General features: G+C 46.6%; 1 pseudogene across 1 annotated transcript; it reads right to left on the bottom strand.

Moving 5' to 3' along the window:
* Positions 1-7,069: 7,069 nt before the first annotated feature.
* On the bottom strand, positions 7,070-25,542 carry LOC147736844 (uncharacterized; annotated as a pseudogene). The gene is made up of 3 exons (XR_015307584.1): positions 25,344-25,542; positions 19,135-20,304; positions 7,070-8,374 (listed from the first exon to the last, which is right to left on the bottom strand). The product of XR_015307584.1 is annotated as an uncharacterized LOC147736844 (transcript).
* Between the last annotated feature and the right edge of the window lie 1,462 nt (positions 25,543-27,004).

Raw genomic sequence — 27,004 nt, 5'->3', positions numbered from 1 at the left:
TTTCAGCGGAATCTCAAGTATTGGCCATATGGTAAATTTTCTCTGAGTGGACGCGGTGGAAACTCTCAAACCTTAAAAGATTGTTTTTGGCAGTGGGTTTATGATAAGTTTTGGTTTGAAGGCGGTTATTCTCCCTGATGTGACGGGCCACTTCCGTTGTGGTAACTGCAGTGTGTGCCACCTAACCAGCAACACTAAAACACTGTCTCTGGAGCCTGGAAAAACCTGGAACCAATTGGCACACACCAATTGCAACAGCAACAACGTCGTCTACCTCATCAAATGTCCCTGCAACAAATCATACGTGGGCATGACATGCAGGAAAATTAAACAAAGGATATGCGAACATCGCTGTACTATCCGATGCAGAAAGAGTGCTGCAAAACTGACAGATAGCTTTTTAGAAATGAATCACACCCCCAATGACATGGAATGGACCGTCATCGAACAGGTCCAGGCAGGGCCCTAAACACAACAATGCCTCTTTGAGAAAGAGCAACGCTGGATTTATAGACGTGCCACACATGTGTCTGGACTTAATGATAACATCCCCTGGGGTTCAGTCCTCCAGAGATGATCTAGCAACACCTTAACATATTTGGTTTACAGCCTAGTTATCTCAAATGCACCCATTATGGCTAGCACATCTGCGTATCCACGCAGTCCACTTTGCACTCCATTAACCTATGATCAGCTCAGACCATCATTCCTAAATGATTTCCATCAACATATTGTGAATGACCATTATGAGCTTCCCTTGCTATTCCCACCTTGCTCCTTTTTACTAATTGAACTTAGATGTCATGCCTTTATATTCCTGCAGTACCTTTGCAGAATGTAATTTTATATGAATGTCTTTTTCTTCCACCTATATTACAACAGACATTGTTCCCATGCATTTAGTTCTTAATACGCCCTATTTTACATTCACCACAGGCAGGGATTACCTACACTTTCGGCTCGTTTATTTTATTTTATTTAGCGAGCACACATTTATTCTTTTGGAATCGCCGGGCCACCGTTCCCCTTGCTTCGGCAGTTGCCATAGTTTCCAAGCAACACGTCAGACATGTGACGCTTAGCCACGCCCAATCCCGGAAGTCTCCGACTCATACCGCTACCGACTGCAGTATCCCACTGCTACGGGGAGCACAGGACGGCGTTTAGTCAGAACGGCCTTCTTCCTTCCATAGAAACAATGAGTCTCGAGAGACCGAGTTATTAACCGGCAACACGGGCACATCTGTCAGCTGTTACTCTGAGTAACGTGTTGGTGAGCACTCGGCATTTCCCTGCCTGCTCTCCGACGCGATTTCCGCCCGTATTGTATTTAAGAGTCTTTTCCCTCTTTTACCTTAACAGTATTAGTTTCAGGAGGAATATGCCTGATCCTCGCCCCCATAAAGCATAATCAACTCGCATTTTGAATAAGACTTAACCTTTCTTCCTTGTACCCTCCCGCCGCCAACATCCAATTACGATGCTTTATTGATAACCCATTTAACAATGCATGCTATTGTAACGCTTACACGACTGAATGTGAGCATTGATAGCCACTTTTCTAATGAATGTAAAAGTGACGTAATTATAAATTTACACTCACCCTCACACGAATATTGATCAGTGTGCATTTGTGAGTGTGAGAACTTAATCACAGGCTATTGAGCCTTTCTTCAGAATACACCTTTTACAATCCCTGCATACTTGGATCACAATGATAGCTCGCGCCAGCATTTTCTGCCACCATTTAGTATGCATTCTTTGGGTTTGATTTCTCCAGCATGAAGGGGAGAGCATGGAGCATGTTGAATACTGAGAAACTACACTACGTTACAGGCACGTTATCTGTTTGTTTGTGTTTGTTCTCTTTTTTCCTCAGGTTTCTCCGTTTCTTCCTCGCCTATTAAGGCTGTGAGGACACCAACTGCAAGTATACAGTTAGGTCTTAGGGACAGAGGGTTGGATACACCTTAGTGATTGTATACCGCCCAGGTTCCGCTCACTTGGTCCTGTTGAAAACCTGGTAGATTCCATCACAGGTTTAACAATGTAGACCTCTATTTTACACTCACATAGATACAATTTAGCCAACAGAAGTATCCCACAACTGATTTAAACATTGTCCAGTAGCTTCAGAATAAAAACAAAATTTCAAGAAGTTATACTCGGCCAATTTTTAACCTCACTTTTTTTGCACCACGCTCACAAAAACAACCCGCTCCACTGTAGTCAGGTGTCGCAGCACACCCGGATGGCACTCGGCTGTCCGGGTGAGACCCAGATGATGAAGCATGTCACCAACCAGGTTGGTGAGTGAGGGGAATATTTTTCTTTTGCTACTTCTCCACCTCCCTACATCCCATTTAGGACCATTGACTTGGTCCAATGGAGATACTCATTCAATTGTTTATATTAACTAAAATGGCTGCCACAAACAAAAATGGCTTCACCTGATGCTAACAGCAATGGCAGCTAGTTTTCCATAGAACGACTTCCCTCAACACATCAGAGACTCCTCCTCCCTTCATGAGCTCAGCAAGAAGCTGAAGACATGGCTCTTCAAAAACATGTCTAGAGTTAGGACAGATTGAGGGTGCAAAATTGGTGCAGCTTAAATTCTTTTTCAATGTATTATTAGGAATTTGTTAGACACAGTGGTTTCTGGCTGGGATGCATCCAAGGCAGAATCCACTGTCCTAGATAGGATGAGTACAATACACTTGTCTGATAACCTACGCTCACCCTTGGATAGCTTGGCACAGAGCAGTCAGGCTTATCCTCAGGGTCAAAGTGTAAAGTGTTGATACAACCCTCAACCTCGCAACACCCTGTGGACGCTACAAAAAGACTCCACACTGTTTGTATACAACACACATTGAAATCAAAACGACATACACATTGGATATATACTTTACAGTTATATGGAATTTTCAAACTCTTCTATTAGCAGCAGAAAGGCATTAACATATATATAATTGTCCTGGGTATTTACTTGCACCATTATCCCTTCAGCCTTGTAAGCAACATACACACAATACAAGCAATCCCTTCCACATTAAAAGCAACAGAAGCATATATCCAGGCTGTTCAGAGGTATTCCACTTTTGCATAAACAACAACATTCCCATTATCTCGTACTCGGAATACTTGTAATGGTCAAGAAATCACAGGTTCTTGCTACACCTTGTGACTTAGCCCCTCAGCCACTCAAACTACACCAGCCAACGATACACATTGCCCCTGCTGTCAACACTTTGATTAGATTAAGGGACCACCTAAAGCGGAAGGAAACAGTTGTGTGTTTTCGTCCATCCAGATTAGGTCCTCAGGCACCCAGTGGCACCTTCACGAGTGCAGGATCACTATCCTCCCCGCAGGAAAAAGACTGCAACACCAGAAGCTGGCACCCTCCCAATTTGGAGAATGATTTCGCCTTTGGCAGAAGTGGGAGCTACAGTTGCTCCAGGGAGCAAGTCGTGGGTGCACATAACGCACAGCTAGCTTTCAGTCACGCTATCCTTAACAATGTAGTACCTTGTGGCATGGTCCTGGAGAAAGGGAGCCGGTGACCTCAGACTGAGGCCGCGATGTCAGGCACTGTCGTCCTCCCAATCTGGAGGTCAGACACAGTCTATGCTGCCAGCTTGGCTAGCGCAGAATCTGAAAACTTTTCTCAACACTGCTTAGGAACCATACACTAAAGAATACTAACTAGCAGAGGTTTCCGGCTGTAAGCTGGAGCCTCTCGGACTCATTAAACGTCCCCCGCACTGGTTGAACTTGTAACGCTATAGCCACCCCAGGTGTGCCACTAAACTTTACCAGCTCACTCTTGGGCACAATCTGATGACTGCACACGCCGGGAGGGTCCTTGTCCCAACCGACGATCACTTCCACATGTTTACGCCATACCCTACAGGATCCTTACGATCGTGTGGAAATGGGGAGATCTTTTCTGTCCCTGGGAACTCGTGGACAGGATGCCAGTCAACTAGCCCTTGGAGAGTGCTTGGGGACCTGGGCCACAACAGTTGCCAATTAGCTGCAGGCCACCAACATCCAGGCAAAATCCACCAAGTGATAGTCCCCTTCCTAGAGCACAACAAGCCCCAGGCCACCACTAGTCTGCAGATAATCCCGTTGCAGCCCCTCCCTGCCCCAACAGTTCTTCTTGTTGGTGTTGCAGCATCGAACCAGTGTAGTATGTTTCCAATCCCCAAAGTGTCTCTAACTCCTAAAGGCAGAGCCCCAGTGGTTGTACCCACAATGACCTATGAAGATGAGATTAGCTCAAAAGGCCACCTTTGAAATGCACAGGCCCTCTCTAAATGTTGTCATGTCTGACATCCTACCCTGGGAGGCTTGATCAGTATCTTTAGTGGGGCCACAACCCTGCCCCTTGGAATGCAGGTGCCAATTCCACCCCCTCTTAACCAATACAGGAAAGCTCCTCAGAGTGAGAGGTCTACAGTATACCTTGAGCCCTTAGTTTGTGGCTGTCTTATCAGAAATGCAAAGATATACCACCTCCCCCCCCCCCCCGCAGCCAGCAGTGAATTGGAGACAGGTGGATAGGAATACAGAGCCATGAGTACAGACATTCCCACTTTCCCAAAGTGGTATTTCCACCGTCATAATGTTATACCTGATGCAGGTATAATGTGGCGCAGGGTTTTAAAAAGTGACCCATCTACCTCGATGCGTCACTTTTTAAATATAGCGCAACGAGGCGCATTTTTTTACACCGCTGGTGCGTCACAAAAAGTGACGCACAGGCGGCGCAAAACTGTCGCAAGACCTTCATAAATAAGGCCCTGGATTTACCCCGTGCTTCGCTCCCCGGTGCGCTTCCCGGTGCGCTTCCCGGTGCGCTTCCCAGTGCGCGTACCGGGCGCTCCCCCCGCGCAAATCGACAAAAAATATTTTATAAAAATGCCCCGCGGGACCCTATTTTAGCCCCCACATCAAACCTAGGGGGTCAGGAGGGGGTCTACCCTGCACCCTTATAGTCATTTCTCCCTTTTTTTTATGTCACCTCTTGTGTCTCGATCCTACCGAGATACAAGATGGCGGCCGCTCCGGACTGTTTCGAATGTTTACAGACACCCGTGAGCCAATCAGCTTTCCGCGCGCAAGTCGCGTGTCGCGCCTGGTGCGCTCCCCGGTGCGCGCACCGGAGCGCGCCTATAGGTATATATATATTTTTTAACCTAAATTACTCAAAATCCACTGGAGCACATATCTTGAGACATAGCAAAGGCACATCGGGCTACCAGTCCATACAATTTTGCCAAGTTTGGTGGAAATCCATTCAACCGTTCGGGATAAAAGTGAAATCGACCGCCCTATGGAAATTAACATGGGGAAAACGCGTTTTGGGACCCCCCTTTTATCTCGGCTCCCACTTGACGAATCCCCGCCAAACTTTCAGGGAAGGACCGGAACGCCGCAAGGCCATTTTGAGGAAATTTTCAGTCAAATTCGTCAACCGGCGCCAAAGTCATTCCAAATAGAATTTTGAGATTTAACATTGAAAAAAATCATAACACTGACATCCATACCTTATGACAGTAACCTGCACACACAGGCGCCGTCATGGCAAAGCTGTGGCGCATTTAAAGAACTACCTCCATGGGTGGCACAACCAGTTCTGCTGGCCCCAGCCAGGAGCTGCCCTAGGTATATGTCTTACCTCTAGACAAGGTACTTACAGCTAACTTAGCCAATCATGTATACACTAATCACCAGTATGTATAGGACAAGCACATCAATTAGGCACTGAATGGCAGTGTAAAAAGCGATCAAAGTCCTTTGGCTATTACATAGATCAACGGAAAACCAGGAGGGACAAAAGAAAAAAATTTAAAAGTTGAGGGAAACCACCCTAGAAAGGGCCACCTCCAACAGAATTTATTAAGATTGGTATGTTTGATACAAAGGTATCACAGATCTGTGCACTCTGTGCATAAACACATTTATAAAGGAGGACAGTTATCTCACTTGAGCGGAGATTGGTAACCTGAAAATACATTGATCCCTCCCTTTGGTTCATTTACACCGTTGGCTAATTTGGATTAAATCCCAGATCCATAGCTATAAAGTTGGTTCAAGTATTGGTACCACTAAACAGCACATTACACCTATAACACTTGAAGACTCACATTCACGTCACACTTAAACCACATTTTTAGCTCCTAAAATATAATTCAACTTTTGGCAATTTATAAATAATGTTCATTAGATTTCTTTTCCTGGCCATCTTTTAGAACTATCGATCCCTCCCATACAAATTTCTTTCTTTCACATTTTGGCTGATATCTATTAAGTACTTTTCTCCACCCTTTGTGTTTTTTCTCTCTGTATCCCTCTTATTTCTCTTCTCTGGCCTCTTCTTGCTTTTTCTGCTCGCTCATCTTGTTCCCCCCTTCCTGCTGAAGTGATAACTAGAGCAGAATGACTTCAAGAGTCTCTTGGAATCCATCATGAAGGCTTCATATCATAGCACAATCCTCATCAACACACCCTTGATGAGAGAAAAAAACTAGCATTTGCACATGGCATTTCTTGAGATCAGTTGTGAGTAGCCCCATAGCTCGTCCCATCTCTCCTCAGAGAATTGTTTGCTCTATGTTTCCTTCCATGTTCTACATTTGAATCACCTGGTATAATTCGGTCACAGCCTGACATCCAGTGACAAACCTACAGGTGGGCTTACTGGTGGGCTTTCAGTAGGGTATTTGTGACACAAAATAAAAGCATGTTTTGCTTATGAAATCAGAGGTGGTACCATCTCAAGCAAAGAACCGCCTCTCACTCAGAGAAGGCACACGGTCGAGAATAGTCCCCTCTGATACCACCTGCTCCAGACTCCCTGCTGAAAGCAGTCATGCTATTGAGATTTGACCCCTCTATTGCCAAATGTATTTATTTATTTATTTTATCAACTTATATGGCGCAACAGCTACCCAAATAAACTAGGCTCCTTGCTTACATCACAAATTATCTTTAAAATGTAGTGAATAAATCACATTTAAGATCTCCTATACAATCAGCAGTCAAATACCATGAATTCAAATAAATTTGTTGTTTTATTACATATCTAAAATCATACATGTCATATTAATATGTAAAATCTAGTCATCATTGTGTACATTTCATAGCCTCATGATTGTTTCTGCTGTATCATATTTAGTTCATGTTAATGTTAAAGTAAATTGAGTTTGATCCCGGTACACACCTCTGTAGTGTGGTTTTTAAAGGCTCTTGATGTCCATACATGGGTGGTGTTTGGATGTTTGGTTATGTATTATTATTATAGATTTATAAAGTATTGGGTTTCAAATGTATTATGCCACTGATGGCTGTACAAACCACTTGTTCCTTAATATAATTTGTTCAGTTTAGAACTTGCTGCTGATAACGTGTAAGGAAAGTGAGTTTGACCCTGAAGCAAACCCCTGTAGTGTGTTATGTATAAGGATGGGTGTGCTAAAGAGCAGTCTCGTTCCTGTTCCTGACTGGCAGTGTGGATGGGTGGTGGTGGTGATGATGATGATGGTCGGCAGCAGGAAGAACTTCCCGGACTCAGCACTTTGCTAAAATGAACTCTGTGGAAAGCATTTGTTTCTACTATCTTTGGCTACTGAAGATGTCGCCTTTCTTCTGATGTACATATTATATCGAAGAACTCCTTCCTCTAGGCAAGGCTGGTCTATGAGAACACTGTTTATTTGGCAGCTCCAGCTCCAGCAACACAAAAGCACCTTACAGATCATTCAGAATGCTACGATCTAGTGTGTGTTCACTGATGTCTCCGCAGAATTGATAACATACTAAAGCTCTTCATACATTCCTGGCACTGTAATGGTGTTTCCCCTATGTGTGTTCGCTGATGATTTCTCAGATTTGAGGAATCACTAAAACTACTTCCACATTCATTGCAATGGTATGGTTTTTCCCCAGTGTGTTCGAATATGTTTTTGTATGTCTGATGACCCACTAAAGCGCTTCACACATTCATTGCAATGCTATGGTTTTTCTTCTGTGTGTGTTTGCTGATGTATTGTGAGGTTTGTAAACTGACTGAAGCTCTTCACACATTCAGTGCAATGGTATGGTTTTTCCCCTGTGTGTGTTCGCAGATGTATTTTGAGGTGTGATAACCGACTGAAGCTCTTCACACATTCACTGCAATGGTATGATTTTTCTCCTGTGTGTGTTTGCTGATGTATTGTGAGGTTTGTAAACTGACTGAAGCTCTTCACACATTCAGTGCAATGGTATGGTTTTTCCCCTGTGTGTGTTCGCAGATGTATTTTGAGGTGTGATAACTGACTGAATCTCTTCACACATTCAGTGCAATGGTATGGTTTTTGTGAGAAGTTGGCCTGATAGGTAGTGTTTCCAATTCTGGAACCACTGGGTATCAGTCCAAACAAACCCCAAAGATGTCAGGTTGTAAGTCAACCTTGTTAGACAAGCTATCCTAGTGGTAGCATGGACTAAGCAGCCTAAAGGCTAAACTTAAGAGGTCGTGTTAAGCGAGCTGTTTTACCACATACAATCCTGTAATCAAATGAAAGGACACCACACAAGTATATATTGTAAAAATATATGTATTTATTTCTAAATTACTCCCCAGTACTCTTTATGAGGAAAGGGGTACAAGCGTTAAATCAAAAGCACTGTTAAACATATAAAGTTGGCACAATTATGGCTGAGGGCGGGGGGCCACTCAGACCATATACTAAAAAAATGGTATAAGTAACACTTATCGAGCAATGGTTAGGCCTAGGGCCTAGAGATTCGCTGGGAGCAGTCAGGACAAGCAATGAAGAAGTCGGGAGTAGCCCCCAGGATACGGGTGCAGCACGGAAAGTGCGGCGCGCACCAATGTAAAGTCAATGGTGCGTAAAAGTTAGTTAAAGTGAATTAAATGATACTTCCGCTGAACCTAGGAACACAAAACTTCAGACACAGACCCTAGAGGTGTGTGCCAGTGTAAGGACACCGGCGTTGCAAAGTTACCTCACCCACAGGCCGTGGGTGCACAGGGTCGAAGTGGCGTCGGGTTCTGTCACGCAGGTTCTTGGTGCTTGGAGCTGTTGCAGCTGCAGGCGCTGTGAAGCAGAAGTGTCCGGTGCGATCCAAGGGTGGATCGAAGTAGAAAAGTACCTGAAAGCAGAGGGGACAGAGTCTGGGTCACTCAGCAGTGACCAGGGTGGAACCAGGACGGAACCAGGCAATGTCGGGCGCAATCAGGCGGTTGTCGATAGGCTTCTCTCCGCTGTCACGTGGGCTCTGGGGCATCTGCGACGTCCAGGAGCAGGTCACGATCTGTCCCACGTAGGCTCTCGCCGTCAGCACCGTCGGCTTGAAGATTGTAGCAAACAGCACTTGGCAAAAGCAATCCACGCGGAACCGGGAGATTGCTTATCACTCGAACCAGGAGGGTCAGAGTGGGTGCTCCTTTTCACAGGAGCTGGTGCAGATCTGGAGCAACCAGAAAAGCAAGTCGGATTTCAAGTTTCGTTGGCACAGGGGCCACAAGCCAGCTGGCAAGTGACCGGGCCAACGCGTCGAGCACACACAGGCAGAAGGGCCCCACGCAGCACTCGTCGAGTGTGGAGGGGTGAGCTTTGGTGCAAGTGGAGCTCGGGGCTGGGGCTTCTCAAACCCCGGTGTACAGCTTCGAGGGTCACTCGTGGGCTGCACGGTCAGCGTCTCGTGGCCTTTTCAAGATGGCGTGCCCCACGCTTCCGGTCGCCTCCACGGGTCTCAGCTCTGCAGGGACTGTGGATCGGGCAGGTAGAAGGCAGGCAAGCTTGATCTCGTCGATCTCTGTCGCTCGAGTTCCGGCGGGAACTGCAACAAAGCAAGGGTCGAGGGCTGGATGGTGCCTGTTTGCACAGGGTGGTCACTCCTTGACCACAAGGGAGATTCTTCAGTCTTCTCACGTCGTGTAGAAAGTCGAAGGGTCCAGATTTCGTTTCTTATGTTTCTTCAGGATGATCTGAAGTCCGTTGGGACTGCTCCCCCTCTTATTCGAATCTAGGGGGTTGGACATCCTGCTAGGTCCCCTCCTATGGGTGGGACCCAGGAAGGGGGTGGTTACACCCCTCTCCTTTGATCCTGGCCGCACTGGGACAGGGGCTGGGAGGCCCCAGAACCGGTTTGGCCGGATCCTGCAAGGGGCAGCCTTGTGCTCCCCAGGCAGTGTCTGGTTTCTTTGAAACCTCCCTACTCCAATCCACTATCTCCTGTCTGGGGTGGTTTGACACCGCCCTGTGACAGGAAACTCTTTGTCCAGGCCTCCTCTGCCGGGTTTCGGTCAGCAGCAGGAGGCCAGACCCGTGTCTGTGGCAGGGGCATCCATTTTGTGGATCTGAGGCTCATTTTAAATCAACCGCGTTTCAGTAAAGTAACATGTCTTCTCCCTCTAGAAGGGTGGAATGCTACCCCCGTCGCCAGAACTGGCGAGGGGGTAGTATTCCAATTCGTATGACACCTTACACGACATGTTTTGATAAAGCCAAACCAAAGTTGCTATATAACCGCGAGGATTATAAGGCGCTTAAGAGTATATGGTATGGCATTATCCCGGATCAGCTTAGGGAGTTGTTCCCGACAGCTGCAGACAGGCTCAGCTCATGCCAGAGCTCCATCTCACATAAAACCACGCACTCTGCCTCCAGGATTGATGAGGCCTTCCATAGGAGTGGCTCACAGGTTATATATGTGTCCAGATATAGGGTTAGATATAGGTATACTATATCTAAGCAAGGGGTGATTACACCCACTTGCCCCAGCTGAGTGATCAGCCAGTTGTGTCAATTTAAGAACCCACCAGGGGTGGCAAAAGCTATGCTTCAGCCCCTGGTAGGCCTTGGTGGCACCTATGCCCTGAGCACCTATAGTGCATGGTACAGGGGCTGACAAGGAGTCCATTTCCAATTGTGGTATGTACCTATAGCACATGTATTATAAATTTAGAGAGAGAACAGCAGGCTGGGGGTCTGATTAGCAGGCCCACAGCCTCAGTAAGTCGAAAACCAGTGAAGCAAAAAGCAAAAATTGGGGTGACCATAGGATAGCAGACCCTACTCTCCTACATAACCCCCCCCCAAACGCAGGGACATTAAACTTAACCTTGACCAGATAAGTCTTCATGTTCTAAGTGGAAGTACCTGGAGAGACCATCTGCATTACCATGGTCAGTCCCTGGGCGGTGCTCCACTGTAAAGTCCATCCCCTGTAGGGAAATGGACCACCTGAGCAGTTTGGGATTTTCACCCTTCATCTGATTTAGCCACAAGAGGGGCTTATGGTCTGTCTGAATTAGGAAGTGAGTACCAAACAAGTATGGCCTCAACTTCTTCAGGGCCCAAACCACAGCAAAGGCCTCCCTCTCAATAGCTGACCAACGTTTCTCCCTGGGGGTCAGCCTTCTGCTAATAAAAGCAATGGGCTGGTCTTGACCATCTTGATTAAGTTGTGAAAGCACAGCTCCCACCCCCAACTCAGAAGCATCTGTCTGTACAATGAACTGTTTGGAGTAGTCAGGACTCTTCAGGATAGGTGCAGAGCACATGGCCTTCTTCAGGTCATCAAATGCCTTTTGACAGCTAACTGTCCACTGAACCTTTTTGGGCATCTTCTTGGATGTCAAGTCATTCAATGGTGTCACAATGGACCCATAGTTCTTTACAAATTTTCTGTAATACCCAGTCAGGCCCAAGAAGGCTCTGACTTGTGTCTGGGTAGTTGGAGGAGCCCAGTCCTGTATGGTCTGGATCTTGCTCTCCAGTGGTTGAACTTGACCCCCACCTACTAGGTGGCCCAAGTACACAACCTTGCTCTGCCCTATCTGGCACTTAGTAGCCTTGATAGTCAGGCCTGCCTTTTGCAGGGCCTCCAGAACCTTCTTCAGGTGGATCAGGTGATCCTCCCAGGTGGAGCTAAAGACAGCAATATCATCTAGATATGCTGCACAAAAGTCATCCAACCCAGCAAGGACTTGGTTCACCAACCTTTGGAAAGTGGCAGGTGCATTCTTCAAGCCAAAGGGCATTACCACAAATTGATAATGTCCACTAGGGGTCGAAAATGCTGTTTTGGCTTTTGACTCCTCAGCTAGTCTGATTTGCCAGTAGCCAGCTGTCAAATCAAATGTGCTCAGAAACTTGGCAGAAGCCAACTTATCAATGAGCTCATCTGCTCTTGGAATGGGATGAGCATCTGTCCTAGTGACAGCATTGAGACCTCTGTAGTCCACACAAAACCTCATTTCTCTCTTCCCATCTTTGGTATGAGGTTTTGGCACAAGAACCACTGGGCTAGCCCATGGGCTCTCTGATGGCTCAATCACTCCAAGCTCCAACATCTTTTGCACCTCAGCCTTTATACAATCCCTGACATGGTCAGGTTGCCTGTAGATCTTATTCTTCACAGGCAGATTGTCACCAGTGTCCACCTCATGGGTGCACCAGTTAGTCTGACTGGGTGTGAGTGAAAACAATTGTCTGTGGGCCTGCAACACCTGTCTGCAGTCCACCTGTTGCTGCTCAGTGAGGCTGCCTGCCAAGGCTACTCCATCAACTGAACCATCATCAGGGTTCTGGGAAAGCAGGTCTGGGAGAGGGTCACTCTCTTCCTCCTGTTCCCCATCTGTGGCCATGAGGAGACTCATGTCCTCCCTGTCAACAAATGCTTTCAATCTGTTCACATGGAGCACCCTGTGGGGGCTCCTAGGGGTACCAAAGTCAACCAAGTAGGTGACTTCTCCCTTCTTTTCAATGATAGGGTAGGGTCCAGTCCATTTGTCCTGGAGAGCTGCTGGCCCCACTGGGTCCAACACCCACACCTTCTGTCCTGGCTGGAACTCAACCATAACAGCCTTTTGGTCATGCCAGGCTTTCTGTAATTCCTGACTTGCCTCAAGGTTTTTGGATGCTCTCTCCATGTATTCAGCCATCCTGGAGCGGAGACCAAGTACATAGTCCACAATGTCTAGTTTAGGCTTTTTGAGAGGTAACTCCCATCCTTCCTTCACCAAACTCAATGGACCTCTTACAGGGTGGCCAAACAAAAGTTCAAAAGGGCTGTAGCCAACCCCCTTCTGTGGGACCTCTCTGTAAGCAAAGAGCAAGCAGGGTAAAAGGATGTCCCATTTCCGCCTAAGCTTCTCTGGTAAACCTTTTATCATTCCCTTTAGGGTCTTGTTGAACCTTTCCACAAGCCCATTGCACTGTGGATGGTAGGGTGTGGTAAACTTATAGTTTACTCCACACTCTTTCCACATTGCTTTTAAGTATCCAGACATAAAGTTAGTACCTCTGTCTGAAAGAACCTCCTTTGGAAAGCCCACTCTTGAGAAAACTGCAATGAGGGCTTTTGCCACCACAGGAGCTGTGGTGGTCCTCAGGGGAATTGCCTCTGGGTACCTGGTGGCATGATCCACTACCACCAGTATAAATCTGTGCCCAGATGCTGTTTGAGGATCCATGGGACCCACAATGTCTATTCCAACTCTTTCAAAGGGTACCCCCACCACAGGTAGTGGTATCAGGGGGGCCTTTGTTGTGCCACCTGACTTGCCACTGGCTTGGCAAGTGACACAGGAGCGACAAAACTCCTTGACATTTTCTGACATGTGAGGCCAGTGAAAGTGTGGAACAAGCCTGTCCCAAGTCTTATTCTGGCCTAAGTGTCCTGCAAGGGGAATATCATGGGCCAAGGTAAGAAGGAAGCCCCTAAACTTCAAAGGTATAACCAACCTCCTGGTGGTGCCAGGCTTGGGGTCTCTAGCCTCTGAATAAAGGAGCCCTTCATCCCAATACACCTTATGGGTACCTTGAGCATTCCCTGCAGCCTCAGCAGCAGCTTGCTGTCTGAGGGGTTCAAGTGAAGGGCAATCTAATTGGGCCTGCCCCAGGTCTGCCCTTGAGGGTCCCCCTGTCCCCAGAAACTCAACCTGTTCAGGTTCAAGCTCATCTGAGACAGTCTCCTCTTGGACTGCAGAATCAGTTTCCTGTGAAACTTGATCCTCAACCTGGGGCAAGTGGGAAGGCACAGCCTTAACCCTCTTGCTCCTCCTCTTGGGTTGTGGTTGGTCTATTGTTTCAAGATCCACCACTGGTTCAGGAAGGCACTTCTTAGCCTGAGACCTTGTCACTGCAAGGACATGAGCTGAAATCCCTAGCATTTCTGCATGAGTCCTGTACTCCACTTCTGACCAAACTGAGCTTTCAAGATCATTGCCTAACAGACAGTCTACTGGGAGGTCTGCACTCACAACAACTTTCTTTAGGCCATCTACCCCTCCCCAGGAGAAGTTCACAACAGCCACACTATGGGAAGTAGTGGAGTTGCTTGCATTGGTCACTAGGTAACTTTCACCTAGTACAATCTGTCCAGGGTCCACAAAGCCAGGTGTCACCATTGTGACACTGGCACAAGTGTCCCTGTAGGCCTGAGCCAGTTTCTCATTAATTAAGGGAGTCTGCCTATATTTGCCCAGGTTACTGGGGCTTACTGCAGTGGGCAAAGATATGTCCACATCATATAGGAGAACTGCCTGTGTGGGGATTCTGACTAGGCCAGATTCCACCTCAGTACCCAGGGTCAACCCTACTAAACCCTTTGGCTGTGTACCACCACTGCTGACTGTACTAGGGGGTGCAGTTGCTTTAGGAGCTGCAGTGGTGGGGACTGGATTTTTCTTAGTGCATTCACTGCCCCAGTGTGAAACTGATTTGCAGGTATTACACCAAGGTTTCTTTGGGCCATCATTCTTCTTTTTCTTGTTTCCATTTTGGGAACCCCCCTCCTTATTGCTAGTTTGGGGGCCTGAAGACTTCTGGTCCTTTTCTTTATCTTTCTGATTCCCACCCTTCTGGTCTGTTTTCTTCTGGTCACCTTGGTTCTGGTTTTTCTGCTTAATCCTTGTTCTGACCCATTTGTCTGCCTTCTTTCCCAATTCTTGGGGAGAGGTCAAATCAGAGTCAACAAGGTATTGATGCAACAGCTGGTTCTGACAGTTATTAAGGATCTGTTCTCTCATCATAAGATTGTACAATCCTGTATAGTCTGAAACTTTACTTCCCTGCAGCCAACCCTCCAGAGCCTTAGTGGCACAATCTACAAAATCAGTCCAGTCCTGAGTCTGTGCTTTTTGGGTGTCTCTGAACAACAACCTGTATTGCTCAGTGGTTAGGCCAAACCCTTCAATAAGAGCACTCTTCAGAACAGAGTAGTTTTTGGCATCCTCAGGTCTAACAGTGAGGAGCCTGTCCCTCCCTTTCTCAGAAAAGGAGTACCATAAAATTGCTGCCCACTGATCCTCAGGGACCTGCTGTACCATGCAGGCCCTCTCAAGAGCAGTCATCCATTTGTGGATATCATCCCCTTCCTTGTAGGGGGGCACAATTTTTGTCAGGTTTCTATTGTCATAGGCCCTGTCTTTTTCTTTAGGAACTTTGCTGCCACCAGTGGCATCTAAGCCACTTATTTTTTTCTCCCTTGCCAAGGTAAGTTGAGCTTGTTCCAAGGTAAGCTTAGCTTGAGCCAGGGCTACCTCTTCCCTCTCTATCTGGAGTTGGACAGCCCTCATTCTGGCCCTATGCTCTTTTCTCTGGGAGGAAGTCATCCCTCTTTGAGATTCTCTTGAGGCACTAGAAAGGTGAGAGTCCCCTGATAGAGACCTCTCCCTCCTATTACCTGGGAGAATTTGGTTATGAGATCTGGGGTGGTGTTGGCCTCCTCCATTCCCATGTAGGTCCAGGTTGGCCTGGTTAAGGCTGGCAACCTGTACCTGGTTTCCCTGCTGATCCTGATCTTCAGGCTCTTCTACATCAGAGCCTTCCTCTTCCTCTTCCTCCTCCTCTTCTTCTTCTGGAAGATTCTCATTCTCAGGGGAGTGTATCCCTTCACCTGATTCTAAGGGAGCCTGACTCACCTTATCTAGGTCATCCTTTTCTAGGAGAGCTATTAGGGAAGGAATGGTAGGGCCTCTGCCCTTTTTTAGCCCCCTGGCTGTGCACAAGGCACTCAGGTCTTTGTGGCTAAGGTTGTCATATCTGGATGTTGTCCCTATAGGATCAACTTCTACAGGAGCAGAGCCTGAGGCTCTATCTGCATCAGACATGACTGCTAGTGAGGTGTAAGTGGTGCACTTACCTACACTAAGTGGTTTCCTACTGTACCTTGCTAGTGAGTTGTAGTCAGGGTGTGCTACTCCCTTTAATCTACAACTACTAAGTTCAGTAGAACTTAATATGCTAAGCTTTTGATTTATATGTACCTAGAGGTACTTGATGTGATCTTTCAATTTGATAAAGATTGCAATGGTAAAACAAACAGCAAGCTCAAATCCGCACCGCTGCACACCAATGTGAGAAGTTGGCCTGATAGGTAGTGTTTCCAATTCTGGAACCACTGGGTATCAGTCCAAACAAACCCCAAAGATGTCAGGTTGTAAGTCAACCTTGTTAGACAAGCTATCCTAGTGGTAGCATGGACTAAGCAGCCTAAAGGCTAAACTTAAGAGGTCGTGTTAAGCGAGCTGTTTTACCACATACAATCCTGTAATCAAATGAAAGGACACCACACAAGTATATATTGTAAAAATATATGTATTTATTTCTAAATTACTCCCCAGTACTCTTTATGAGGAAAGGGGTACAAGCGTTAAATCAAAAGCACTGTTAAACATATAAAGTTGGCACAATTATGGCTGAGGGCGGGGGGCCACTCAGACCATATACTAAAAAAATGGTATAAGTAACACTTATCGAGCAATGGTTAGGCCTAGGGCCTAGAGATTCGCTGGGAGCAGTCAGGACAAGCAATGAAGAAGTCGGGAGTAGCCCCCAGGATACGGGTGCAGCACGGAAAGTGCGGCGCGCACCAATGTAAAGTCAATGGTGCGTAAAAGTTAGTTAAAGTGAATTAAATGATACTTCCGCTGAACCTAGGAACACAAAACTTCAGACACAGACCCTAGAGGTGTGTGCCAGTGTAAGGACACCGGCGTTGCAAAGTTACCTCACCCACAGGCCGTGGGTGCACAGGGTCGAAGTGGCGTCGGGTTCTGTCACGCAGGTTCTTGGTGCTTGGAGCTGTTGCAGCTGCAGGCGCTGTGAAGCAGAAGTGTCCGGTGCGATCCAAGGGTGGATCGAAGTAGAAAAGTACCTGAAAGCAGAGGGGACAGAGTCTGGGTCACTCAGCAGTGACCAGGGTGGAACCAGGACGGAACCAGGCAATGTCGGGCGCAATCAGGCGGTTGTCGATAGGCTTCTCTCCGCTGTCACGTGGGCTCTGGGGCATCTGCGACGTCCAGGAGCAGGTCACGATCTGTCCCACGTAGGCTCTCGCCGTCAGCACCGTCGGCTTGAAGATTGTAGCAAACAGCACTTGGCAAAAGCAATCCACGCGGAACCGGGAGATTGCTTATCACTCGAACCAGGAGGGTCAGAGTGGGTGCTCCTTTTCACAGGAGCTGGTGCAGATCTGGAGCAACCAGAAAAGCAAGTCGGATTTCAAGTTTCGTCGGCACAGGGGCCACAAGCCAGCTGGCAAGTGACCGGGCCAACGCGTCGAGCACACACAGGCAGAAGGGCCCCACGCAGCACTCGTCGAGTGTGGAGGGGTGAGCTTTGGTGCAAGTGGAGCTCGGGGCTGGGGCTTCTCAAACCCCGGTGTACAGCTTCGAGGGTCACTCGTGGGCTGCACGGTCAGCGTCTCGTGGCCTTTTCAAGATGGCGTGCCCCACGCTTCCGGTCGCCTCCACGGGTCTCAGCTCTGCAGGGACTGTGGATCGGGCAGGTAGAAGGCAGGCAAGCTTGATCTCGTCGATCTCTGTCGCTCGAGTTCCGGCGGGAACTGCAACAAAGCAAGGGTCGAGGGCTGGATGGTGCCTGTTTGCACAGGGTGGTCACTCCTTGACCACAAGGGAGATTCTTCAGTCTTCTCACGTCGTGTAGAAAGTCGAAGGGTCCAGATTTCGTTTCTTATGTTTCTTCAGGATGATCTGAAGTCCGTTGGGACTGCTCCCCCTCTTATTCGAATCTAGGGGGTTGGACATCCTGCTAGGTCCCCTACTATGGGTGGGACCCAGGAAGGGGGTGGTTACACCCCTCTCCTTTGATCCTGGCCGCACTGGGACAGGGGCTGGGAGGCCCCAGAACCGGTTTGGCCGGATCCTGCAAGGGGCAGCCTTGTGCTCCCCAGGCAGTGTCTGGTTTCTTTGAAACCTCCCTACTCCAATCCACTATCTCCTGTCTGGGGTGGTTTGACACCGCCCTGTGACAGGAAACTCTTTGTCCAGGCCTCCTCTGCCGGGTTTCGGTCAGCAGCAGGAGGCCAGACCCGTGTCTGTGGCAGGGGCATCCATTTTGTGGATCTGAGGCTCATTTTAAATCAACCGCGTTTCAGTAAAGTAACATGTCTTCTCCCTCTAGAAGGGTGGAATGCTACCCCCGTCGCCAGAACTGGCGAGGGGGTAGTATTCCAATTCGTATGACACCTTACACGACATGTTTTGATAAAGCCAAACCAAAGTTGCTATATAACCGCGAGGATTATAAGGCGCTTAAGAGTATATGGTATGGCATTATCCCGGATCAGCTTAGGGAGTTGTTCCCGACAGCTGCAGACAGGCTCAGCTCATGCCAGAGCTCCATCTCACATAAAACCACGCACTCTGCCTCCAGGATTGATGAGGCCTTCCATAGGAGTGGCTCACAGGTTATATATGTGTCCAGATATAGGGTTAGATATAGGTATACTATATCTAAGCAAGGGGTGATTACACCCACTTGCCCCAGCTGAGTGATCAGCCAGTTGTGTCAATTTAAGAACCCACCAGGGGTGGCAAAAGCTATGCTTCAGCCCCTGGTAGGCCTTGGTGGCACCTATGCCCTGAGCACCTATAGTGCATGGTACAGGGGCTGACAAGGAGTCCATTTCCAATTGTGGTATGTACCTATAGCACATGTATTATAAATTTAGAGAGAGAACAGCAGGCTGGGGGTCTGATTAGCAGGCCCACAGCCTCAGTAAGTCGAAAACCAGTGAAGCAAAAAGCAAAAATTGGGGTGACCATAGGATAGCAGACCCTACTCTCCTACAGTTTTTCCCCTGTGTGTGTTCGCAGATGTATTTTGAGGTGTGATAACCGATTGAAGCTCTTCACACATTCACTGCAATGGTATGGTTTTTCTCCTGTGTGTGTTCGCTGATGATTCCTGAGAGTTGAGGAATCACAAAACATACTTAAACATTCATTGCAATGGTATGGTTTTTCCCCTGTGTGTGTTCGCAGATGTATTTTGAGGTGTGATGACTGACTGAATCTCTTCACACATTCAGTGCAATGGTATGGTTTTTCCCCTGTGTGTGTTCGCTGATGTTTTTGGAGTTGTGATGACTGACTAAAGTTCTTCATACATTCATTGCATTTGCATGTTGCTTCTCCTGTGTGTGTTTGCTGATGGCTCTTTAGTAGTGATGATAAACTAAAGCTCTTGCTGCTTGTGTATGATTTCTCTTTCTTGGTTAGTGTCTCTGGGTCAGGTTTATAATTATCTGCATCCCATGACTGGGTTTCCTGAGGAGCTAACATGGTTGATAAAGCACTTGTGTTATTCTCACATTCCTTGTATGTGTGTGGTATTTTGGATGCTTGATTTCAGATTTCACAACGAAATACAAGACTCACCAACTACATATATTAAAATTGTGGCAAGTGAAGCTTCTTTGTATGTGGTTATTTCTTTAGGTTGCGGAATGGTTTTGCATGTTTATGAGTGAAAATTAGTCTTCCTTCTCGTCGAAGAGACCCTCTTTCCTTTGCCCTTAGTTGTCTGGCTCCACTCCCTTGGGCTTTTCTCTTGTTCCTGTGGTTTGGCCAGGAAGAGTTTACAGTACACCTAGCGTGCTCAATGGTGGTCTGTCATCATCACGGGAAGCAGAGCAATGCTGTATCCACCTCATACCTAACACATTATCAAAGCTGGTGGTGGAGGCCTGATTATACAGGAAGTGGTTTGTCAGTGTTGTTGCCTTAATTTTCTAGAGGTCATTTCTTAGTCCTGTTGCGTGGAGGTGCACAGCTCAGACTCTTACATCCACTGAATTGCTCTTGACTGCTTCTTCGAGGATCTATCAGTTTATGTTCAAGTTTCTCAGTCTCTGACTGTGCAGATCTTTTCCTGAATATTGGAGCTCATTTTTTTACCACTTTTTTTCAGATTAGCTCGATTACTGTCATTATTCACGATCATTTGTGCATTCAAGGCTGGTTTCCTATTGGATGTAAAGAGATTTAAAATCACTAAATGGAAATGTAAGAGTATGTGAATACACAATATTTAACTAGTTGTAAAAGACCATTTATGAAAGTTACCAAGAGATATTTCCCCATACACAGATATTTAACTAAATGTTCTATTGAACATGTAAATCTTACTTAATTCAGAAAAGGAGGTGATTTTTCAGTGTTCACAGAGTAACTTAGTAGAGAAAGAGCACGCATGGAGCGCCCACTTGCTAGAAGTACAGCTTTACGAAAACACACATGGCTAAGATTTCATTTAAACAAGAAGGTATTGTGTAAAAAGAGATGGATCAGGATGTGCTGCTGTCATTTCAGTTTCAGGAAGTGTATGACAACAGTAACCCTTTCAAGACTAAATGACAAAGAAAACTTTTCATGAAGTTTATAATAAATGTAACACTTCAGGAAGTATATAACAAATGTAGCTCCATTCACACTCTTCTTGACAGTACTTCACAGTTTACACTGGAGGAGCTGAATTTCTAACTAGGGATGGTTAAAGCACTTGTTGGAAGATTGCACCATTTATTATAGTCATTCCATCACAACTAATAATATACCTGCGATATCTCTGCTGCCAGTACGTGTCTGCTTTTTCTCTTTTTCTGCCTTTACCGGGGTATCTAGCTAAATGTCTTCCGTTTGGTGCCAGCATGCTCCTCGGAGTAAGACAAGATGTCCATTGCTTGAGGGTGAGTGCAGAACTTACACCTCTGGATATTTCTTACATTCAGCTCCCTTATGGCTGCATACTCGCTCAGCAGGGTTCATTGACCACTAAAGCAGGGGAGTGACACAATGAACACAGCAGACATCAGGTAATGAAGTAATAGACAAACGCCATGATAGCGTAGAAGGATCAAAAGCATCTTTAGAGAAGCTCGCCGGGGACATAAAAACGGAGGAAGTGCACAGGTAGCTACTTATGAGGTACAAAAAGGGGAGGCGAACATGTAGGTACATGCTCCATTTTGGGTCTTTTTCAGGCTTTTAGTGAGCTGGGAATTGGGGTGCACCGTATCTTAATCCTGTGGCTGATAAAGGCACTTGCTGCAAGGGTGTTACCACTTTGACCCTTTACAAAAGGGGAGCCGAGCCTTAGAAAGCACAACACCTGAAGGCTGCCTGCCCTGAGGGGAAGGTGAGGGTCCGGGTGTCAGAAAATATCAGCAAGGGACATAAAAGGATCCTAATAAACGCAGCCCCAGAGAGGCGAAATAGTCAGCCTTGATGGAGAAGAGCTGGGTCCTCCACTGTTTCCGGGACAATAAGTGATATTGAATCTTTCTTAGGTTAGGAGGCATAGAATTTCATCTGGGTTGGAGCTAAGACATGGAAGGAGAAACCTTTCGTTCTGTCTCTCCTGTGACGAGGGATGTGGGCCAAGTTTAGATTGGATGGAGCGTAGCGTTCTGGGGGGCATGTACAGTTGCATCCAGGCAGCTAGGCTGGTTGCTCCTTAGAGCTCTGTTTTTTTAATTAAGTTTTAAACAGTTGTCGTGCATACATTTGGCCAACGCAGATACACAGTTTTTAGATTTGACACAAAAGCCAGTCGACTCTGCCGACAGGGAAATAATTAGCTGAGTGTCATCATCATACAACACTAAAGAGATATTCCATAATACTTCACTTCCTCTGCCAGAGGTCTGATGTCAACATTCACAAGCATTTGCAACGCAAATAGGTCTCGCATTTGTGAGTTAGAGCTATTGACGGTGTGAATGGCAATTATTTTTTACCTACACATTGTATTTTTAGAGTGAATGTATGTAGTGTGCAAAATCCCTTGGAAAGGTCCTGCACTTCGTAATAAATATATTGAAAAAGACGCAAAGTGTGGATTGTGTCAACAATTGCTTGGCAAGTACCTCATGGGTGAAGTTTCGCCACACATGTACACCGTGGTGCTTTACTAATGAGAAACTCATTAATAAAAGTAGTGCTTACAGACTAACCAACGCGATCGGAGCATGTGAATCCAAATCCCGGATTCTCTTTCATTTTCTAGACTATTTGACTCACTCTCCTGCGTCTTGGTTATCCCCCAAACACTTGGAGGCAATGAAGTTTGCCATGGGGATGGGGGGCAGGGGGGCTTCGGGAGTACATGAAAATGTATTCTTTGCCTAGTTGTCAAAGGTAGCCCGGTGCTATTAGTTAAAAGTGTGCAGATATCATTAAGATTACTTTACTCGCATCTATGAGAAAATCGACATTAATTATACAAAATACCAGAATGCGTGTCAGTTTTCAAAGTGCTGGTTGATTAGTTTCATTGCATTCATTTTTTTATTTAATCTTTTACATAGCATCCTAAGTAGGTTACCTAACCCCAAAGCCCCGAGTTGTTAAATGACCCATAGTAGGGAGTGTTTTACAGTTGAGCAAATGTGTCCAGATGTAATTTTGGTAGTGCCATGGAATGATCAGCCATTGAGGTACTCGATGAGCAGGTATTTAACGACACGTTCAAAATGTTAAAAATGTACGGTATTGTGGCTGTTGTTTGTAACCACCTCTCTGAATGTGTTTATTAACACAGAGCTCCATCTACCAGACATTGCTCACAGAGGGGCGACTAAAGCACAGAACAAAATGTATTAATTTATCCTGAGTGTGAAGGCACCCGGAAGGTTTAGGTGCCTGCCATGAGAGGCTAGGGATCCCTGCGCTTCTACAGACTATGCCGTGCTCCACTGCACCAGCAGGGCACAGCTCAGAATCTGCTGCTTCTGCTAAGAATAGGTGAGAGTGATGAGGTTGGAGCATGCAGGAGTTTCCGGCAGGTTTCCAGGTTATTAAAAGTGATGATTCTGACGGGAGTCAAAGGAGTCTGACTTTGTCAGTTTGTCTGCACCAGTCTATTCCTCTACCATCTACGGGGCTCACGGTCATTTATCCATTCATCTCTCTTTGTTAGAGGTGCATGAGCCAATATATTAATTAGTGGGTAGAGCCAGCCCGAGACAAGCCAAAGCGTATATAATAATAATAACAAAGGGGCTTATAAAGCGCAATGGTGACGCCATCCCGGCGTGTCCCCGCGCTGTGGAGAGAGTGACGGAGCAGGCAGTATCTGAGGCTACTGGATGAACAAGTGTGTTTTCAGTAACTTCCTAAATACCATTTCAGTCTTTGCCTGCCTAATTTCATAGGGAAGAGTATTCCACTGGTTGGCTGCCAACACTCGGAAGGAGCGACCACCCATTCTGGCCTTCTTAATGCGGGGTACTTTTAGAAGGCCCATGCCCATGGAGCGCAGTGCTCTGTTGGGTTGATAGGGGATAGCTAAATATTTCAAATATTCAGGGGCTTTTGAGGCGGTAATCCTGTGGCAGATTAAGAGTGCCTTGAATAGGATCCTTTTTTTTATCGGAAGCCAGTGAAGGGCAGACAGAGTGGGTTTTGATGCCGTTCTTTTGGGGAGTTTGAGAACCAGCCGGGCTGCAGTATTTTGTAGCACCTGGAGCCGCCTCATATTTTTCTCAGTAGTCCCCAGTAGCAGTACATTCGCATAATCTATGCGGGAGGTAATTAAAGCTTGGGTCATGGTCTTTCTAGCCTCCAAGGGCAGAAGGTCCAAAGTGCGGTTTAGGGTCTTCATTATTCCAAAGCACTTCCCTGCTACTTTGTTGACATGGCTTTCAAAAGACAGTTTCGGATCCACCCAGACTCCCAGGTTTTTTGCCTCCCTGCCAGGGATAGGTGTAGGGCCAAGGCAAGGAGGCCACCAATCCTGAGTCCAGTTGGCATCCTTTCCCCCGATCACTAGGACCTCAGTTTTGGAGCCATTGAGCCATATGAGCCAGTGGGCGAACCGTGAAAATGATCGGCATGTTAATCATACAGTAAACATGATGCAAATGTGTAAATCAGTGATCCTGGTTTTGTTAGATCTATCAGCGGCGTTCGACACCGTGTCACACTCCATCTTGACAGAACGGTTGTCGAACGCCGGGATCAAAAATAAAGCCCTTGCCTGGCTAAAGAGCTTTCTATCTGGCCGCACCCAGAGTGTCACCATGGGCGCGTATCGGTCAGCGGAGGTAGAGATTTCCAAAGGGGTGCCACAGGGCTCTTGTTTGAGCCCCACTCTTTTCAACATCTATGTGGCACCCCTAGCAAGAGTGATGCGTTAAGTATGGTTTCATCCCCGTGTCATATGCTGATGACACGCAGCTCCTCTTCCCGTTCAAAACTATCTCCGCTGAAGTGAAGAGCTCCTTTTCAGCCGGTATGAAGGCAGTGGCACAATGGATGTCGGCCAACTGCCTTCAATGCAACGTCAGTAAAACTGAGGTTATGTTGTTTGGAGAAGCTAAACTGCTTTGGTCCCTGGATTGGTGGCTCAGCGACTTGGGAGTTGTTCCTGAACCCAAGTCAATTGTAAAGAATCTAGGGGTCTGTCTGGATCAAGACCTGACACTCAAGCAACATGTTAACTATATCTCAGGTATATGCTTTCATACCATCAGCCTACTGCGCAAGGTCTTTCCTCTTCTGCCTGATTCGGTGAGGAGAACCTTAGTTCAGGCACTTGTTCTAAGCAGGATTGATTATTGCAACGGTCTACTGCTTTCTGCCAATGAAGGGGTGTTGGCCAAACTTCAAGTCATCCAGAATACTGCGGCTCGTTTGGTCCTTAATGCCCCTCCCAGAACTGCCTCCAAACCCCTTCTTGACCAACTTCATTGGCTTTCAGTCCGGCAGAGAACGAAATTTAAAACATGCTGCCTGATTCATAAGTGCTTAAATGGACAAGGGCCTGCCTATTTGGAAAATAAATGTGTTCCATACACCCCCACTCGATCTCTTAGGTCCAGTAATAATCTTCTTTTGCTGGTGCCACGGGCCAAGAAAGCCAGACACGGGAGCAAGGCACTTTCCATAGCAGGACCTACTCTATGGAACAAACTCCCTCTGTCACTTAAACAATGCACAGACCATTTAAAATTTCGGAAACAATTAAAAACCTTACTGTTTAAAAATGAAATGTAGCTCCCACCCCCATCTATCTCCTGGTGTTCTTCAGGTGTCAAAGCGCAGAGATACTCCACTGTGAGTTGATTCCAGCGCTATACAAACCTATAAATAAATAAATAAATAAAATAAATGTGCGATAACGTCTCTTCAGAATTCAAAAAAGTGCATTTTGTTAGCGAGTCACTTCAGCACACAAGATTATAGCGCTGAATTGAGAGGAAGTTATTAAAAGTGCTCGTTTTAAACATGAGTTAAAACACTGCCGCTCCTCCGGCCTGACAACAATGGCAATTGGGAACTAAGGGGAGTCAGTTGCCATGCATACCCCGAATGTTGCGTAGAGTCTTAATATATTTAGAGTAACATCAAAATCTAGTTAATTAAACACAAGAAGTTTTTGTACAGCACGCATATTTCAAAGTGCAATAATGAAGATGAAACTGAAGTGCCAGCAGGCAAGAAAACATGAATGGTAGTGGGGGGAGGGGGAGCGGGTGGGGGAGGGTGCAAAGTCACAGACTGAGGGAGGGGGCGGGTGGGGTGGGGAGACAGAGAAGAAAATAGTGTAGGCAGTAAAGGGGCCAATAGCCGTGGAAGGATACAAATGATGAATGAGGAGGGACAAACAAGCCTCAAACCAATCGGAAGGCAGCATTTAAGACAAAAGCCAATGGACAGAGAGTGGGCGGAGCTTCCACAAAGCTTCCACACTACAGTGTATACTGCATGCCTCGCAAAGCGATGGTAGCGCATTCACACAGCAACGCTAGGCAAGACCTAAAAAGGGTAGGAATGAGCTCCGAACCCAGAGGGACACCAGGAGCCAGTCCTCTTTGTGATGAGGCGAAAGGGGAGGGTATAACTTTAAAAGACCACTTGTTCAAGTAGGGGACAACCAGAAGTCAAATATGAAGGTATAGATAGTTTTATTGTATCTACTTTCATCAGACAGAGCTCCCACACTCCTCCCTCAGCAACCACCACGCCTAGAATGACCGGAAGACCTGGAAAAAACTAGAGTTCCAAGGATGACCAGTCAACCTCGCGCGTCAGGTCAATGAGGAAAGAGAGAGAACCATCATAACACCACTCCTTTAAAAAGAAGGTAAACCAGGCCAGACCTTTGCCCTGTACCCCCAGGTCAGTGAGGCGAGTTAATATTATTGCATGCGAGACAGGGTTGAAGGCCACACTTAAATCTTGGAGTATCAGAGCCTGGGATTTGCCGGCATCTGCAGTACTGCAAAGGGATTCAGTAACTGTTAAAATAGCAATGTTGGTGCCGTATGATCTTAATCCATTTTGGGGACAATCTAATAGTTTATATTATTCTAATATTTCGGTTAGGAGATTGTTTACATGTTTCTCCCCATCCTTGGACAGAAACGACGGAAGAGAAATGTGTTGATAGTTTTCTGGCTGAGTGGCATTTAGCGAAGGTTTTTTAGAAGACGGATAACCTTGGCGTGTTTCCATGATATTGATACTTCTTCAGAGCTCAGCAAGAGTTTGGCTAATTCTAGAAATATGGGTGTGACGCGCTTTCTTGAAATGTTAAAATATAATCAGGTTTAAATGGGTCATCGGGAGATCCAGATTTCACTTGACGCATTAAGGTGGAGATAGAATCTATGTCAAGTAGAGCCAATTGGTCCAAGGGAGCCCATTGAGAGTGGTAGGTCC

Source organism: Lissotriton vulgaris, chromosome 1_2, assembly GCF_964263255.1.
Source record: "Lissotriton vulgaris chromosome 1_2, aLisVul1.2, whole genome shotgun sequence".
NCBI classification, from domain to species: domain Eukaryota; kingdom Metazoa; phylum Chordata; class Amphibia; order Caudata; family Salamandridae; genus Lissotriton; species Lissotriton vulgaris.
The sequence above is the reverse complement of the archived record's forward strand: the minus strand, read 5'-3'. Positions and strand labels throughout refer to the sequence as shown.